General features: G+C 40.8%; 1 protein-coding gene across 1 annotated transcript in view; it reads left to right on the top strand.

Annotated features, from left to right (window-relative positions):
• Positions 1-17,468, top strand: part of LOC128579850 (spermatogenesis-associated protein 31E1-like) — a 156,717-nt gene that overhangs the window by 84,063 nt on the left and 55,186 nt on the right. The window contains exon 3 of the mRNA XM_053582067.1: positions 5,615-5,792. The gene's annotated coding sequence lies outside the window, so the exon portion shown is untranslated. The remainder of the gene's footprint in view (positions 1-5,614; positions 5,793-17,468) is intronic.

Below are 17,468 nucleotides of genomic sequence, written 5' to 3'. Positions count from 1 at the left end.
CTCTTCTAGTTTGAAACAAATGAACAAACAAACAAACTGCATTGTGTTTTTAAAAAAGAGTATCTTATATATGTATCCTAAAAGGAGACGTTCATGTGCAGATGACGCACTGCAGGAGTTTTGAACTGTTTAGAATGAATGGACGCCTTCTCCCCCTTATTTATGATTCTGTGACTTTGTACATAGCCCTGTGCAACATGTGCATATTGCTTTAGTATGGAAAGGTAGAAGTTTGGGTGATTTTAAAAACTGCTTTGGGGTTGTTCCTATTCTTGTCAGGGATCATAGAGATGCCTGTGTTGTTGGAGTGTTTCACGCTGAGGATTTATCGGTTTTCTTCACTCCTGTTCCTGCCCCCAGTCCCTGCTCTTACTCAGTCAGGAGACTTCTCATGGGAGTTGAAGAGGGACAAGGTCTCTTTGCTTTTCCCAATGACATGTCCCAGGTGGTGCAGCTGTGAGTAGGGCTGGGGTGTCCTTGAGAACCCAGGATGGTGTCTTCTTCCTCACAGTCTGTCCCTGCTTCTTTCCTGGCATCTGTCCACAGTACTGGGATCCCAAGGGAAGGCCTTCTCCAGTCAGTGTCACCATACCCAGACAAGTAAAAAGAAAACTCCCATTGGAGACTTTTGTCTCTTCTAGAGAAGTATTTAGGCCTGATTTGTTGACCAGAGCCCTCCATCCCCAAGTGTTACCCTTAACAGTTCAGTTTCCTTAGCAGGGTCAATCTTAGTACAAGGGTCAGGAATGGACTAGGACAGATGGGTCTGGAAGCCTCTGGTCAGAGGGCCCTTGGCTGAGAAGAAGGTTGTTGGCCTAAGAATAGCCTGTTGGATTTATACAGACCCTGTGCTCCCTTCACAAGTAACTTTTGTCATATTCTCCTTAGTTTAAGATACTTTCATAATACTTTATTTGGTGTAATGTGGAGTCATATGTCATTATGCTTGTAAGAGAAAATTATTTTATTCTCTATATAAAAACTTAGCTCTAATGCAGAAATTAAACAAATGCAAGGATGTCCAATCCTCAAGACTCAGCAGGTCTCATTCTCCAGTGGTGAATACACCATTTGTTCTGCTGCTGGAAGTCACAAAAAATGTCCCCTGCCTAGTTCCTTGCTGCCCATGGCTTCCCACAGCCTGTGTGTACATTAGTCATCTCATGCTGTGTTGCGAACGTGGTGTGTGCCCACTCTGCGCTGCTGCCTCCCTCTCAGAGTCTGTTTCCTGCCTTTCTGTTAGCTGCGCTGTAGTGTTCTCAAGGCTTTGAAATCTCCCCTTTGCACTCAGATGAGTTTTCAGGTCTCTCCCTCTGTGTCCTCACTCCTAAGATATCTTATTTCTGTAGGACAGAGCTGTAGGTGTTTGCATCTGTTTGTTCCTTTCTCCCGATGCTTGTTTGTTCCTCCCTTGGACCAAACAGTGCTCATGCTTCAAAACCTTGTTTGTCCAACATGTTGATTTTCTTTTCTCTGTTATTTATATAAAAATAATTTATCAAAAGGATATTTTTAATAAAGCTAGTCTGTCTTGAAACTTGTTTACCTTGGAATTATCTGAATCTCAGTGTTTGGAAGTATTGAAGCACAAACATGTATCAGCTGTGTACCATTCTGTACTAAAGCACTTGAGTCTAATAAATAAAGAAATCAGTGCCCCTTCATGGTAAAAAAAAAAAATTATATGGTTATTACATCTCTCAACAAAAGGAGAAAGTCAAGATTACAAAATATTTGGATCCTATGGCCATTGCTGGAGATTAGCCAATGGAAGCCAACATCTACTTCAGATTATATATGTATATGTTCTCCTTCCTACTACTGACTTACAGCTCTTCTTTTTAATGTTTTCCAGAAAGGGCAAATGGGCTCCCAGGTACATTAAATTGTTAACTCCAGAGAAGTTTAATTTCCAGGAATATGATCACCTAATTATAGGATGTTGGATGTGCTAGTGAATGTCATATTTATTAATTTTCTATATATTATCTTTGTTCCAGGAAACCAAATTGGTTTTCTAAGTTGTAAACAAAACAGGTTTGTCCCATGAGCAGCACTGTATTCTCCTTCTCTGCTTCCCCTCCTTTGCCTTCCTTTCCTACAGCCCAACTACCTACCTGGGACGTACCACTGATTCTCTGTGGGCCCTGCTTTTCCCCTTATGATTTCTTTCTCAGGAGCATTCTTAGCAGATTACAATCTATACAAAATTGTTCTGTACCACAGTTACAGACTAACAGGTAGACTTGAATGAAAAACAATAGTTAACATTGACTTCATGTACCTCAGCCACTACACTAAGTATTTTACACATATTCTTTTTGGTAGATTCTGTACAGATGAGGAATCTGAGACTCAGTGAAATTAAGTGGTATTGCCAAGATTCAGCAGTTAATAAATGGTAGAGCTGAAATGTGAGTCTAAGTGTAACTAATTGCAGAACCCAAAGTCAGGCTCTAGTCTATGATTTCTGGGCAGTGATTTCTGAGTAGATTCAGATTTTATTTTATTATTTTTTTTTTTTCTGGGCACGTGGCACCCACTGCGAGGGTGCAGACAAGCAGCCCCAGCCTGTCCCTCCCTGGTGTCATGGCCATGATCAGATTTTTTTTTTTTTTTTTTTTTAGAGACAGAGTTTCACTTTATTGCCCTCGGTAGAGTGCCGTGGCGTCACACGGCTCACAGCAACCTCCAACTCCTGGGCTTAGGCGATTCTCCTGCCTCAGCCTTCCGAGTAGCTGGGACTACAACACCCAGCTATTTTTTTGTTGCAGTTTGGCCGGGGCCGGGTTTGAACCTGCCACCCTCGGTATATGGGGCCAGTGCCCTGCTCACTGAGCCACAGGCACCGCCCGATTTTTTTTTTTTTTAAAGCAGGAAAAAATGTTGACTTTCATCTGTAAAAGATATTTCAGTGTTTCAATTATAGCTTATTGATCTACTAATGACAAAACTCCATTTAATGACTCTGCACATTTGCCTAAATCCTAGGTTTAATACCCGTCAGTTAATTATATGTAAACATGTATTTATTTAAAAACTCAAATCTGTCACCCATAAGCCTTGATGCATCCTGTTTTTTAACACCCCAAGAAACTCTTCATGACTGAGGCACTGATCACCGTCCAGATCAAAGATCTGGAAGAGCATCCAAACACCAGTTGCAAGCTCTTGTCCTGATGCTGCTTCACAGTTGTCTTAAACTCTGCTAAAGAAGAATACACATAAAACTCATCAGTGACATGAATTAGTTTAGGTGAAATTAACCCACATTTTCATTATTTAAGAAGTAAAAACATGCCTACATTTTTATTATTTGGGAAGTAAAACAAACATGAAATACCTATCAAAAATGTATTTCAATCATAAATTTGGTTGAGCAGTGTCAGAAGAGCAGCCATAAGGCAGTTAAAATAGCCATAAGGCTATTTTATTAAAGGCTATTTTAATTCCATCAGTGATTTAAACACATATATTTAAACATTTTCTTCTCCTTTTTAGGAGAATCAGAAAGTAAAAGCACAGGTTGGTGCCTGTAGCACAGTGGTTACGGCACCGACCATGTACACTGAGGGTGGCGGGCTTGAACCCAGCCCAGGCCAACTAAACAACTGCAACAAAAAAATAGCTGGGCGTTGTAGTGGGCGCCTGTAGTCCCAGATACTTGGGAGCCTGAGGCAAGAGAATTGCTTAAGCCCAAGAGTTGCTGTGAGCTGTGACACCAGGGCACTCTACCAAAGGTGATATAGTGAGATTCTGTCTCAAAAAAAAAAAGAAAGAAAGAAAGAACGTAAAAGCTGGCAGGCGGCAATGGCTCTTGCTTATAATCCCAGCACTCTAAGAGGCAAGGTGGGTGCATTGCTTGAGCAAGAGTGAGACCTTGTCTCTATAAACTAGCTGGGCATTGTGGCAGGAACTTGTAGTCCCAGGTACTCAGGAGGCTGAGGCAAGAGGATCGCTTGAGCCCAAGAATTTAAGGTTGCTGTGAGCTATGATGCCACAGCATTTGACAATGAGCTATGATGCCACAGCACCAGGGCAATAAGGTGTACCATGTAGTAGAAGAATACGGTGAAATTGTTTATAGATGATAAAAATGAAATGATTCACGTAACTTACCTACTCTGATAGGGCAATGATAAAATTTAAAACATCTAGAGATGCATATGCAATAATTCAATGATTCTTCATATAACCCAGCCCTGAGGTTCAATGATTTTTGACTCATGATGAAACTTATTTTTTTTGTATCCTCATCCACTGATCAGGAAGATGATGGGGACCGACAGGAGCAGGGCAGGGGGTGACACAGGGGAGGATGATGCTTAGAGATGCCTAAGGATGACGTGGATGGTGCCAGGGAGCAGCTGGATGAGAGGGAAAGGCAGATAGGCAAATCCAGGGTAATGTCCAGGTATTGGTGTATATGCTGAAAAGCTGAAGCTGCGAGTGACCAGGCTAGGGAGTATAGGTCTGAGGGCAATAGCAGCCCATGAGTTCTGTCTGGGACATATTGGGTTAGAGTTTCCTAAGGGCCAGTTAAGATATTTGGCAGGTTAAATAGAAGGATCTGAACTCAGGGCATTATAGAGAGGAATATATGGTATGGATCAAAGATGATATAAAAATATTAATAGCTGGTCTGAACAAATGGTAGACACTGCCCACCAGAATGGGTGTGTCTGATCAACCAGAAAGGATTGTAGTAATACACTAACATGGCCATCCGGACACACACTAACAGATGCCACCTTGGCCCTGACAGTCATCAGAAGGAGAGTTCTCAGGGAGAGCAGAAGGGAAGAGGCCACGGGAAAAAACACCTACGATGGTATCAAAAAAAGAGAGAAACCTTTTTTGTCTCAAACATCTTGGCTGAATTATTTTTTATCTAAACCAACCACTGTGTAAGAATTAGATAAATAACAAGGTTTCTATGAAATGAAAGTATTGTCAGTATTGAGTCACATGAGTTTCCTGGTACATGATTTGGCTGATTATATATTTTTTAGAACAGTAATGGAATAAAACAGGCTTTATAATCTGGTACAAATACGACTTTTATTTTTCACTGGTTTGTTTCTGTATTTCCCTTTTTATTACAAATTATTACTATTTGGAGGCCAGAATGACACCGATTCATTTGGTTTAGCTTGGAATGTGTTATACAGTCAGACAGAGTAGGTTTGTTCTTATCAACCCTCTTTGTCCAAAATTTCCACTTTTTCTGCACATTAACACACCATTTATAGATACAGTTTTCTTAGTCCTGCTCTACAGTAATCAGATGGTGCCTCATGTGTGGCCCCTACACAACTCCTGCAGCCCAGCCTCATTCCTAGCCTAGGTCTATGGGTTAAGCCCTATGCAGGATAATCCTCCTTCCAGCCTCTTGACAACTCCTATTTTGTTGGGTGTCAGTTAGATAGAGATGGGAGGGGATGTCAGGGGCCTGGGTGTCTGTGACTGAAGGTGTCAGGCACGAGTTTGAAGACTCAGAGATTAGCAAGTCACAGAGGCAGCACTGCGGGAAGATAACAGGCCACTCAGTGAGGTTATGACATTCACCTGGGAAAGAACCTTTTCTGACCTCTGTTTTCTCCTTTTTCTCCAGGATTCCTCTTTATACAAGATCAGTCTTGAGAAGTCACCCCACAGTGCTGATCACAAGTCCTTTACTTCCTGTGCCACCACCCACACACTTTAGGGAGAAGGGCCTGTGCTGTCCACTGCAGCAGGAGAAAAACAGGAGACAGTTATAGGGAAAAGAAACTCCTGCATGGAGACAACAGGTGAGCTGTTTCTGCCGTTTTTCTTAGAACACCCTCTGTCTGACAGAAGCCCATGCAATAGGTGTCAGCTGTGGGTATGTGGCTGGCCTGACCCTCCCCTCCAAGCACAAACCCCACAGTCCCTGCTAGTCTCTGCTGAGCACAGGGTCCCCAGGGCAGAATGGGCAGGGCTTTTCCTTTCTCCTGGTCACAAGCTTCCCAGTCTTCCTCACTTTCCAAACTGCATTCTTCGCCCATCTCCAAGCTCCCTTCTGAGGGCCAACTACCCCTGCATGACAGATGCCTCTGTTCTGGGCTTAAAGTCTGGGTTGTCCCCTCACAGATGCCCTGTGACTCTGAGTGTCACAGGCAGGGAGGGGAGGAGAGGAAAGGCTGAAGATTCCAGACCACATTTCTCAGTCCTGAGTAGGAGAGAATTCTCTTTCATGAAAGGTTAGCTATGGAAATAGCTCAGGGCATTTTATTCATCATGGACAGATGCTCTCTGATGGAAGAAAGTTCCTTGTCCATCCAGCCCATCCTTCAACATCTACAGGACATAGGAAATTTGCAATGAACACAGACTTAGTTGGGGACTTTAGCATGTGGTGCAGTGATAGGTAAGACCAGGAAGGAAAGCTTCTGAGTATTAGACTAACCACCTGAACTAGATGATGACTATTAATGTTAAGAAAATCAATACCTAGCTGGGTATTGTGGCAGGTGCCTGTAGTCCCAGTTACTTGGGAGGCTGAGGCAAGAGAATTGCTTAAGCCCCAGAATTTGAGGTTGCTGTGAGCTGTGATGCCACAGCACTCTACTGTGGGCGACAGTTAAGACTCTGTCTCAAAAAAAAAGAAAAGAAAAGAAAAAGAAAAAGAAAGAAAATAAATACCTTCCCATGTGCCTGTGGAGGTAGTGTAGAATTATTTATTAAGCACCAAAGAATATTTTTAAGATGTAAAAATACAGATTGGGAAAGCACTAAGACCTCAATCTGAATCTGAGATGGTAAATTTAAATGAGAAAGTACATTGGGAAAGTAAAGGAGTGTCTCGTGGATTTGTGATCCATCTTCTTTTGGCCCACCTGCTCCTGCTGGCTGAGACCCGTCCTATCCCACTTTCTCCATCTCTCCTAATCCGCCTTTTGTCTATTTGCATTTCTCCCTAAGCTTCTTCCCCAGGTCACTCTCTTCCTGCCTTTCCATATCCATTCCACCCACACCACCCACCCTCTGTTTTGCTCTGCTTCTCCCCAACTCTCTTAGAAATAGAATGGATCTTATAACATAATGACGGTCATGGATTAGGTAGCTTTTTTTTTTTCTTTTTTTTTGAGACAGAGTCTTACTGTGTCACCCGCAGTAGAGTTCTGTGGCGTCACAGCTCACAGCAACCTCAAACTCTTGGGCTTAAGCAATTCTCTTGCCTCAGCCTCCCAAGTAGCTGGGACTACAGGTGCCCACTACAACTCCCTGCTATTTTTTGTTGCAGTTGTCATTGCTGCTTATCTGGCTGGGGCTGGCTTTGAACCCACCAGCCTTGGTGCATGTGGCCGGCATTGTAACCACTACAGGTGCTACAGGTGCCAAGCCTAGGTAGCTTCTTAAAAACATCTGATTCCGGAGGTAGGTGGAGCAAGATGGCGGCCGAGTAACAGCTTCCTTGCATCTGGGCACCGTGAGTCTGGGGAGATAGGACTCCAGGCATCTCTGGCTGGTGGGATCTGCCTATCATCACCCCTGTGAGGATACAGGGAGTCAGCGAGAGACTTCTGGACCCCAAGAGGAGGACTAAAACAGTGGAAAAACGGCAAGTGGTCGCATGTGTTCAATCCATCTAAACCCGCCTGCAACTGTAAGTTCAGTAGCAGCGAGACTGCAAACCAAACCTTACCTATGAACTGTTTTGGTGTCTTTGGACTTGGCACTCAGTTGAACTGCCTTGGGGAGAGCCTGAGAGGGAGTGTGGAGAACTTTGGCCGTTATCTAGGGCCCCAGTCTGAGCCGCTGAGCCAGCGGAGCTAATAGTGTTTGGCTGTGGGTCACAGGGAGCAATTGTGAGTGATCTGCCCTGGAAAGCTCTGCCTTCAAAATCGCAGAGCTAGAAATGGGTGGGAGCTGGTAACCCAGTGACCAAGTAGCCTAAGGGTGGGGTCTGAGCCATCTTGCAGCCCTAACCCTCAGGGGCAGAATGAAACCGTTTTTGGCACACTGGGTAAGTGGATAGCCACTTCAGCAGTGATTCCAGTGACAAGCACTTTCCTGGGAAAGCTTCTGCTCAGCAAGTTTACAAGTTCAAAGTGCCTTTTAAGTGGGCAGAAGAGAGATTTAGGGTGTCTACCTGCTGGGGTTTGAGAAATCAGCAGCCTCCAGTCGTATCAGAACTGTGATTAACATCTCATACCCCAGAAGACCACGTGTTGCCCAGACAATATTTAATAACATATACATACTGCTTTGTTTTTGGTTGTGGTTTTTTTTTTTGTTTTGGTTGTTTTTTTGTTTATTTTGATGTTGTTTTGTTTTTTAATTTCAACTTTTCCATGCAGATCCTTTTTCTTTCTCAATTTTTCTAGTTTAATTATAATTTCCCATTGCCGCCTTTTTCAATAACTAGAACTTCATTTTTGCTAGTGTTTCTACCGCTATTATTTGGTTTTTCACCCAATTTTATCCCATAAAGTTTTCTGTTTGCTTGTTTTGGTTTGATTTATAGCATTTTTGTCTTTCCTCTCTACCTGGTGGAGGTGGGGTACTGTGTCTGATCAGGTTAGCAAAGAGCTGCTGACCTCAAGGGAACCACCCAACTGGGCACACCCAGAAGGTGGGGTTGTTTTAAGGTTGTGTCAAAGTACCCTACTGTACACCTATACTGCTCTGTCTCCCTCTTTCTGTGCCTCTCTTCTTTTTGTCAATATTCCTTTTACCCACCGCCTCTCCTTTCTCTATTTTTCTTTTTTTTTTCTTATCACTCGGTCCTCCTTTCTTTCATCCCTTTTTTGCTGTTCATCCTTCTCACCCTTCTGGTCCTGTAACCCTTAGTCCACAGGCATGAGAACTTAAAGAGCAAGAGGAAGTGAAAGGAAACAGATAAAAGAAATCACTCATGAGGAAGAATCAGCAGAAAACTCCAGGCAACATGAAGAACCAGTCCAGAACAACCCCACCAAGGGACCATGAGGTAGCTACTGCAGAGGATTCCACCTATAAAGAAATGTTAGGAATGAAAGAAAGGGAATTTAGAATACACCTGATGAAAACAATGAAGGAAATGATGGAAACAATGAAGGAAACTGCTAATAAAGTGGAAAATAACCAAAAGGAAATCCAAAAACAGAATCAAATAAGAGATGAACGATATGAAGAATATAAAAAGGATATAGCAGAGCTGAAGGAACTGAAACAGTCAATTAGGGAACTTAAAGATGCAATGGAAAGTATCAGCAACAGGTTAGATCATGCAGAAGAAAGAATTTCAGAGGTAGAAGACAAAGTTCCTGGGATAACTCAGATAGTAAAAGAGGCAGAAAACGAGAGAGAAAGTAGAACGTTCACTGTCAGAATTATGGGACTTTATGAAGCGTTCCAACATACGAGTTATAGGAATTCCAGAAGGGGAAGAAGAATGCCCCAGAGGAATGGAAGCCATACTAGAGAATATTATAAAAGAAAATTTTCCAAATATCACCAAAGATTCTGACACACTGCTTTCAGAGGGATATTGGACCCCAGGACACCTCAACTCTAACCGAGCTTCTCCAAGACACATTGTGATGAACCTGTCCAAAGTCAAGACAAAAGAAAAGATTCTGCAAGCTGCCAGGAGTAAGCGCCAGTTGACCTACAGGGGCAAATCCATCAGAGTGACCGCAGACTTCTCTAATGAAACTTTCCAAGCAAGAAGACAATGGTCATCTACCTTTAATCTACTTAAACAGAACAAATTCCAGCCCAGAATTCTGTACCCTGCTAAGCTAAGCTTAAAAATTGACGGAGAAATCCAATCATTTACGGATATACAAACATTGAGGAAATTCACCACAACAAGACCAGCTCTACAGGAAATACTTCAACCTGTTCTGCACACTGACCAGCACAATGGATCAGCAGCAAAGTAAGAATTCAGAAATTAAAGGACAGAACCTAACCTTCACACTGATGCAAAAGATAAAACTAAGCAATGGACTCTCACAAAATAAGATGAATAGAATACTACCACACTTATCAATTATCTCAATAAATGTTAATGGCTTGAATTCCCCACCGAAGAGACATAGATTGGCTGACTGGATTAAAAAACACAAGCTATCCATTTGCTGTCTGCAAGAAACACACCTGGCTTCAAAAGACAAATTAAAGCTCCGAGTCAAGGGTTGGAAGACAATTTTTCAGGCAAATGGAATTCAGAAGAAAAGAGGAGTTGCAATCTTATTTTCAGATACATGTGGATTTAAAGCAACTAAAGTCAAAAAAGACAAAGATGGTCACTTTATATTGGTCAAGGGAAAAATACAACAAGAAGACATTTCAATTCTAAATATTTATGCACCCAATTTAAATGCTCCCAGATTCTTGAAACAGACCTTACTCAGTCTGAGCAATATGATATCCGATAATATCATCATAACAGGGGACCTTAACACTCCTCTTACTGAGCTGGACAGATCCTCTAAACAGAAATTAAACAAAGATATAAGAGATTTAAATGAGACCCTAGAACAACTGTGCTTGATAGATGCATATAGAACACTCCACCCCAAAGATAAAGAATATACATTCTTCTCATCACCCCATGGAACATTCTCCAAAATTGATCATATCCTGGGACACAAAACAAATATCAACAGAATCAAAAGAATTGAAATTTTACCTTGTATCTTCTCAGACCATAAGGCACTAAAGGTGGAACTCAACTCTATCAAAAACGCTTGACCCCACACAAAGGCATGGAAATTAAACAATCTTCTGTTGAATAACAGATGGGTGCAGGAAGAAATAAAGTAGGAAATCATTAACTTCCTTGAGCATAACAACAATGAAGACACAAGCTACCAAAACCTGTGCGATACTGCAAAAGCAGTTTTGAAAGGAAAATTCATCACTTTAGATGCCTACATTCGAAAAACAGAAAGAGAGCACATCAACAATCTCACAAGAGATCTTATGGAATTGGAAAAAGAAGAATAATCTAAGCCTAAACTCAGTAGAAGAAAAGAAATATCCAAAATCAAAGCAGAGATCAATGAAATTGAAAACAAAAGAATCATTCAGAAAATTAATGAAACAAGGAGTTGGTTTTTTGAAAAAAATTAATAAAATAGATAAACCATTGGCCAGACTAATGAGGAAGAGAAAAGTAAAATCTCTAGTAACCTTAATCAGAAATGATAAAGGGGAAATAATAACTGATCCCACAGAGATACAAGAGATCATCTCTGAATACTACCAGAAACTCTATGCCCAGAAATTTGACAATGTGAAGGAAATGGATGAATATTTGGAATCACACCCTCTCCCTAGACTCAGCCAGGAAGAAATAGAGCTCCTGAAAAGACCAATTTCAAGCACTGAGATCAAAGAAACAATAAAAAATCTTCCAACCAAAAAATGCCCTGGTCCAGATGGCTTCACACCAGAATTCTATCAAACCTTCAAGGAAGAGTTTATTCCTGTACTGCAGAAATTATTCCAAAAAATTGAGGAAGAAGGAATCTTCCCCAACACATTCTATGAAGCAAACATCACCCTGATACCAAAACCAGGAAAAGACCCAAACAAAAAGGAGAATTTCAGACAAATCTCACTCATGAATATAGATGCAAAAATTCTCAACAAAATCCTAGCCAATAGATTACAGCTTATCATCAAAAAAGTCATTCATCATGATCAAGTAGGCTTCATCCCAGGGATGCAAGGCTGGTTTAACATACGCAAGTCCATAAACGTTATCCACCATATTAACAGAGGCAAAAATAAAGATCACATGATCCTCTCAATAGATGCAGAAAAAGCATTTGATAAAATCCAACATCCTTTTCTAATTAGGAGACTGAAGAGTATAGGCATAGGTGGCACATTTCTAAAACTAATTGAAGCTATCTATGACAAACCCACAGCCAATATTTTACTGAATGGAGTAAAACTGAAAGCTTTTCCTCTTAGAACTGGAACCAGAAAGGTTGTCCTCTGTCACCTTTACTATTCAACATAGTGCTGGAAGTTCTAGCCAATACAATTAGGCAAGACAAGGAAATAAAGGGAATTCAAATGGGAGCAGAGGAGGTCAAACTCTCCCTCTTTGCTGATGACATGATCTTATACTTAGAGAACCCCAAAGACTCAACCACAAGACTCCTAGAAGTCATCAAAAAATACAGTAATGTTTCAGGATATAAAATCAATGTCCACAAGTCAGTAGCCTTTGTATATGCCAATAACAGTCAAGATGAGAAGCTAATTAAGGACACAACTCCCTTCACCATAGTTTCAAAGAAAATGAAATACCTAGGAATATACCTAACGAAGGAGGTGAAGGACCTCTATAAAGAAAACTATGAACTCCTCAGAAAGGTAATAGCAGAGGATATTAACAAATGGAAGAACATACCATGCTCATGGATGGGAAGAATCAACATTGTTAAAATGTCTATACTTCCCAAAGCAATCTACCTATTCAATGCCATTCCTATCAAAATACCAACATCGTACTTTCAAGATTTGGAAAAAATGATTCTGCATTTTGTATGGATCCGGAAAAAACCCCGTATAGGTAAGGCACTTCTTAGTAATAAAAATAAAGCTGGGGGCGTCACCATACCAGACTTTAGTCTGTACTACAAAGCCATAGTGGTCAAGACAGCATGGTACTGGCACAAAAACAGAGACATAGACACTTAGAATCGAATCGAAAACCAAGAAATGAAACTAACATCTTACAACCACCTAATCTTCGATAAACCAAACAAGAACATACCCTGGGGGAAAGACTCCCTATTCAATAAATGGTGTTGGGAGAACTGGATGTCTACATGTAAAAGACTGAAACTGGACTCACACCTTTCCCCACTCACAAAAATTGATTCAAGATGGATAAAGGACTTAAATTTAAGGCATGAAACAATAAAAATCCTCCAAGAAAGCATAGGAAAAACACTGGAAGATATTGGCCTGGGGAAAGACTTCATGAAGAAGACTGCCATGGCAATTGCAACAACAACAAAAATAAACAAATGGGACTTCATTAAACTGAAAAGCTTGTGTACAGCTAAGGAGACAATAACCAAAGCAAATAGACAACTTACACAATGGGAAAGCATATTTGGATATTTTCAATCAGACAAAAGCTTGATCACTAGGATCTATAGCGAACTCAAATTAATCCACATGAAAAAAGCCAACAATCCCATATATCAATGGGCAAGAGACATGAATAGAACTTTCTCTAAAGATGACAGATGAATGGCTAACAAACACATGAAAAAATGTTCATCATCTCTATATATTAGAGAAATGCAAATCAAAACAACCCTGAGATATCATCTAACCCCAGTGAGAATGGCCCACATCACAGAATCTCAAAACTGCAGTTGCTGGCGTGGATGTGGAGAGAAGGGAACACTTTTACACTGCTGGTGGGACTGCAAACTAGTACAACCTTTCTGGAAGGAAGTATGGAGAAACCTCAAAGCACTCAAGCTAGACCTCCCATTTGATCCTGCAATCCCATTACTGGGCATCTACCCAGAAGGAAAAAAATCCTTTTATCATAAGGACACTTGTACTAGACTGTTTATTGCAGCTCAATTTACAATCGCCAAAATGTGGAAACAGCCTAAATGCCCACCAACCCAGGAATGGATTAACAAGCTGTAGTATATGTATACCATGGAATACTATTCAGCCATTAAAAAAAATGGAGACTTTACATCCTTGGTATTAACCTGGATGGAAGTGGAAGACATTATTCTTAGTAAAGCATCACAAGAATGGAGAAGCATGAATCCTATGTACTCAATTCTGATATGAGGACAATTAATGACAATTAAGGTTATGGGGGGGGAAGCAGAAAGAGGGATGGAGGGAGGGGGGTAGGGCCTTGGTGTGTGTCACAGTTTATGGGGGCAAGACATGATTACAAGAGGGACTTTACCTAACAATTGCAATCAGTGTAACCTGGCTTATTGTACCCTCAATGAATCCCCAACAATAAAAAAAAAAAAAAAAGAAATGTTGACAACTTCATAGAACTTACTTAGATTGCAGACTAGGAAATAATGTCCCTATACTCATTTGCATTGGTTTATTTCATTCTAAATCTTTATAATTGGTTATTTCCTCATAAATTTGTGAGATTTTCCACATACTTCTTAAAATAAATCAGTGCTGGGCGTGCCTGTGGCTCAGTGAGTAGAGCGCTGGCCCCATATGCTGAGGGTGGCGGGTTCAAACCCAGCCCCGGCCAAACTGCAACAAAAAATAGCCGGGCGTTGTGGCCGGCGCCTGTAGTCCCAGCTGCTTGGGAGGCTGAGGCAAGAGAATCGCGTAAGCCCAAGAGTTAGAGGTTGCTGTGAGCCGTGTGACGCCACGGAACTCTACCCGAGGGCAGTATAGCGAGACTCTGTCTCTACAAAAAAAATAAAATAAATAAATAAATAAGTGCTTTGTTTTATACAAAGTTTGTCTATAAATGATGTTGTCAATTTTATGTAGAAGCAACAAATTTTCCTAACCCTACAAAGTAGATGATATAAAACAATTCTAATTTTATTCCAAAAAAAAAAAACATCTGATTCCCCACATACTTTGGATTTGAAAAGATGAGAATGGCCCCCTTTTCAGGAGTAATCTCTCAGACTTTCAACTTTTTCCAATCCTCTCCCCTACACAGATGGCCCCCTACTCATGATAATTAAACTTAAGATTTTTAACTTTATGATGGTGCAAAAGCAGTGCACATTCAGTAGAAATTGTACTTTAATTTGACTTTTGGTGTTTCCCTGGGCTAGTGCTATGCAGTGTGATGCTCTCTCAGATGCTGGGTAGGACAGGGAAGCATCTTCTTCTTCACTTCTGGTGTACTGTTCAATAAATGACATGAGCCATTCAACACTTTATTATAAAAATAGGCTTTGTGTTAGGTGATTTCACTCATCTGTAGGCTAACATAAGTGTTCCAAGCATATTTAAGGCAGGCTAGGCTAAGCTGTGATGTTCAGTAGGGTAGGTGTCTTAAACACATTTCACCTTAGGATATTTTCAACTTAGGATGGTTTTATTGGGACATGCCTCCCTTCTCCTCATCTGTATATAGTTACCCACGTATTAAACAAAGCTGCTGTGCAAAGGTTTCTAGAATTGACTATCTAAAGCTCAAAATCAGGGTTTGAGAGAGAAAATGAAAGTTTGGGGAAGAAGGTAAAGATTTGCAGCCATGCTTTTGTGCAGGATTTTGTAGTTTACTATTTCTTGCTTTAATATTAAATGCTTACATGCAAGAAATAATAGTGATGATAAATATAGCATGTCAGTGAAACAATCCACATTCTTTTCTCTTTTTTGGCCGGGACTGGGTTTGAACCCGTCACCTCCAGCATATGGGGCCAGCGCCCTACTCCTTTGACCCACAGGTGCAGCCCCACAATCCACATTCTTAAATTTAATTCATTAAAGAAATGTAGTAGTGTACTTCTAATTAACATATATACATTCTTTTTTTTTTTTTATTGTTGGGGATTCATTGAGGGTACTATAAGCCAGGTTACACTCATTGCATTTGTTAGGTAAAGTCCCTCTTGCAATCATGTCTTGCCCCCAAAAGGTGTGGCACACACCAAGGCCCCCACCCCCTCCCTCCTTCCCTCTCTCTGCTCTTCCTTTCTCCACCCCTTCCTCCTTCTTTCTCTCTCTGCTCTCCCCTTCTCCCATGCCCACCATGACCTTAATTGTCATTAATTGTCCTCATATCAAAATTGAGTACATAAAGGCAGCGCCTGTGGCTCAAAGGGATAGGGCGCCGGCCCCGTATGCCAGAGGTGGCAGGTTCAAACCCAGCCCCGGCCAAAAAGTGCAAAAAAAAAAGAATACAGAATTTGTTTAAAAAAAAAATTGAGTACATAGGATTCATGCTTCTCCGTTCTTGTGATGCTTTACTAAGAATAATGTCTTCCACTTCCATCCAGGTTAATACGAAGGATGTAAAGTCTCCTTTTTTTTTTTTTCTTTTCGCAGTTTTTGGCCGGGGCTGGGTTTGAACCCACCACCTCTGGCATAGGGGGCCAGCGCCCTACCCCTCTGAGCCACAGGCGCGGCCCTTGTCTCCATTTTTTTTTTTTTAATGGCTGAATAGTATTACATGGGGTACATATACCACAGCTTGTTAATCCATTCCTGGGTTGGTGGGCATTTAGGCTGTTTCCACATTTTGGCAATTGTAAATTGAGCTGCAATAAACAGTCTAGTGCAAGTGTTCTTATGATAAAAAGATTTTTTTCCTTCTGGGTAGATGCCCAGTAATGGGATTGCAGGATCAAATGGGAGGTCTAGCTTGAGTGCTTTGAGGTTTCTCCATACTTCCTTCCAAAAAGGTTGTACTAATTTGCAGTCCCATCAGCAGTGTTAAAGTGTTCCCTTCTCTCCACATCCACGCCAGCATCTGCAGTTTTGAGATTTTGTGATGTGGGCCATTCTCGCTGGGGTTAGATGGTATCTCAGGGTGGTTTTGATTTGCATTTCTCTAATAGATAGGGATGATGAACATTTTTTCATATGTTTGTTAGCCATTCATCTGTCATCTTTAGAGAAAGTTCTATTCATGTCTCTTGCCCATTGATATGTGGGATTGTTGGCTTTTTTCATGTGGATTAATTTGAGTTCGCTATAGATCCTAGTGATCAAGCTTTTGTCTGATTCAAAATATACAAATATCTTTTCCAATTGTGTATGTTGTCTATTTGCTTTGGTTGTTGTCTCCTTAGCTGTACAGAAGCTCTTCAGTTTAATTAAGTTCCATCTGTTTATTTTTGTTGTTGTTGCAAATGCCACGGCAGTCTTCTTCATGAAGTCTTTCCCCAGGCCAATATCTTCCAGTGTTTTTCCTATGCTTTCTTTGAGGATTTTTATTGTTTCATGTCTTAAATTTAAGTCCTTTATCCATCTTGAATCAATTTTTGTGAGTGGGGAAAGGTGTGAGTCCAGTTTCAGTCTTTTACATGTAGACATCCAGTTCTCCCAACACCATTTATTGAATAGGGAGTCTTTCCCCCAAGGCATGTTCTTGTTTGGTTTATCAAGGATTAGGTGGTTGTAAGATGTTAGTTTTATTTCCTGGTTTTCTATTTGATTCCAAGTGTCTATATCTCTTTTTTTGTGCCAGTATCATGCTGTCTTGACCACTATGGCTTTGTAGTACAGCCTATAATCTGGTATGGTGATGCCCCCAGCTTTATTTTTATTACTAGGAACTGCCTTAGCTATACGTTTTTTTTTCTGGTTCCATACAAAACTCAGAATCATTTTTTCCAAATCTTGAAAGTATGATGTTTGGTATTTTAATAGGAATGGCATTGAATAGGTAGATTGCTTTGGGAAGTATAGACATTTTAGCAATGTTGATTCTTCCTATCCATGAGCATGGTATGTTCCTCCATTTGTTAATGTCCTCTTCTATTTCCTTTCTTAGGATTTCATTATTTTCT

Source organism: Nycticebus coucang, chromosome 2 (assembly GCF_027406575.1).
Source record: "Nycticebus coucang isolate mNycCou1 chromosome 2, mNycCou1.pri, whole genome shotgun sequence".
Lineage (NCBI taxonomy): Eukaryota > Metazoa > Chordata > Mammalia > Primates > Lorisidae > Nycticebus > Nycticebus coucang.
Note: the sequence above shows the minus strand (reverse complement) of the source record. Positions and strands in the feature narration are given on the sequence as shown.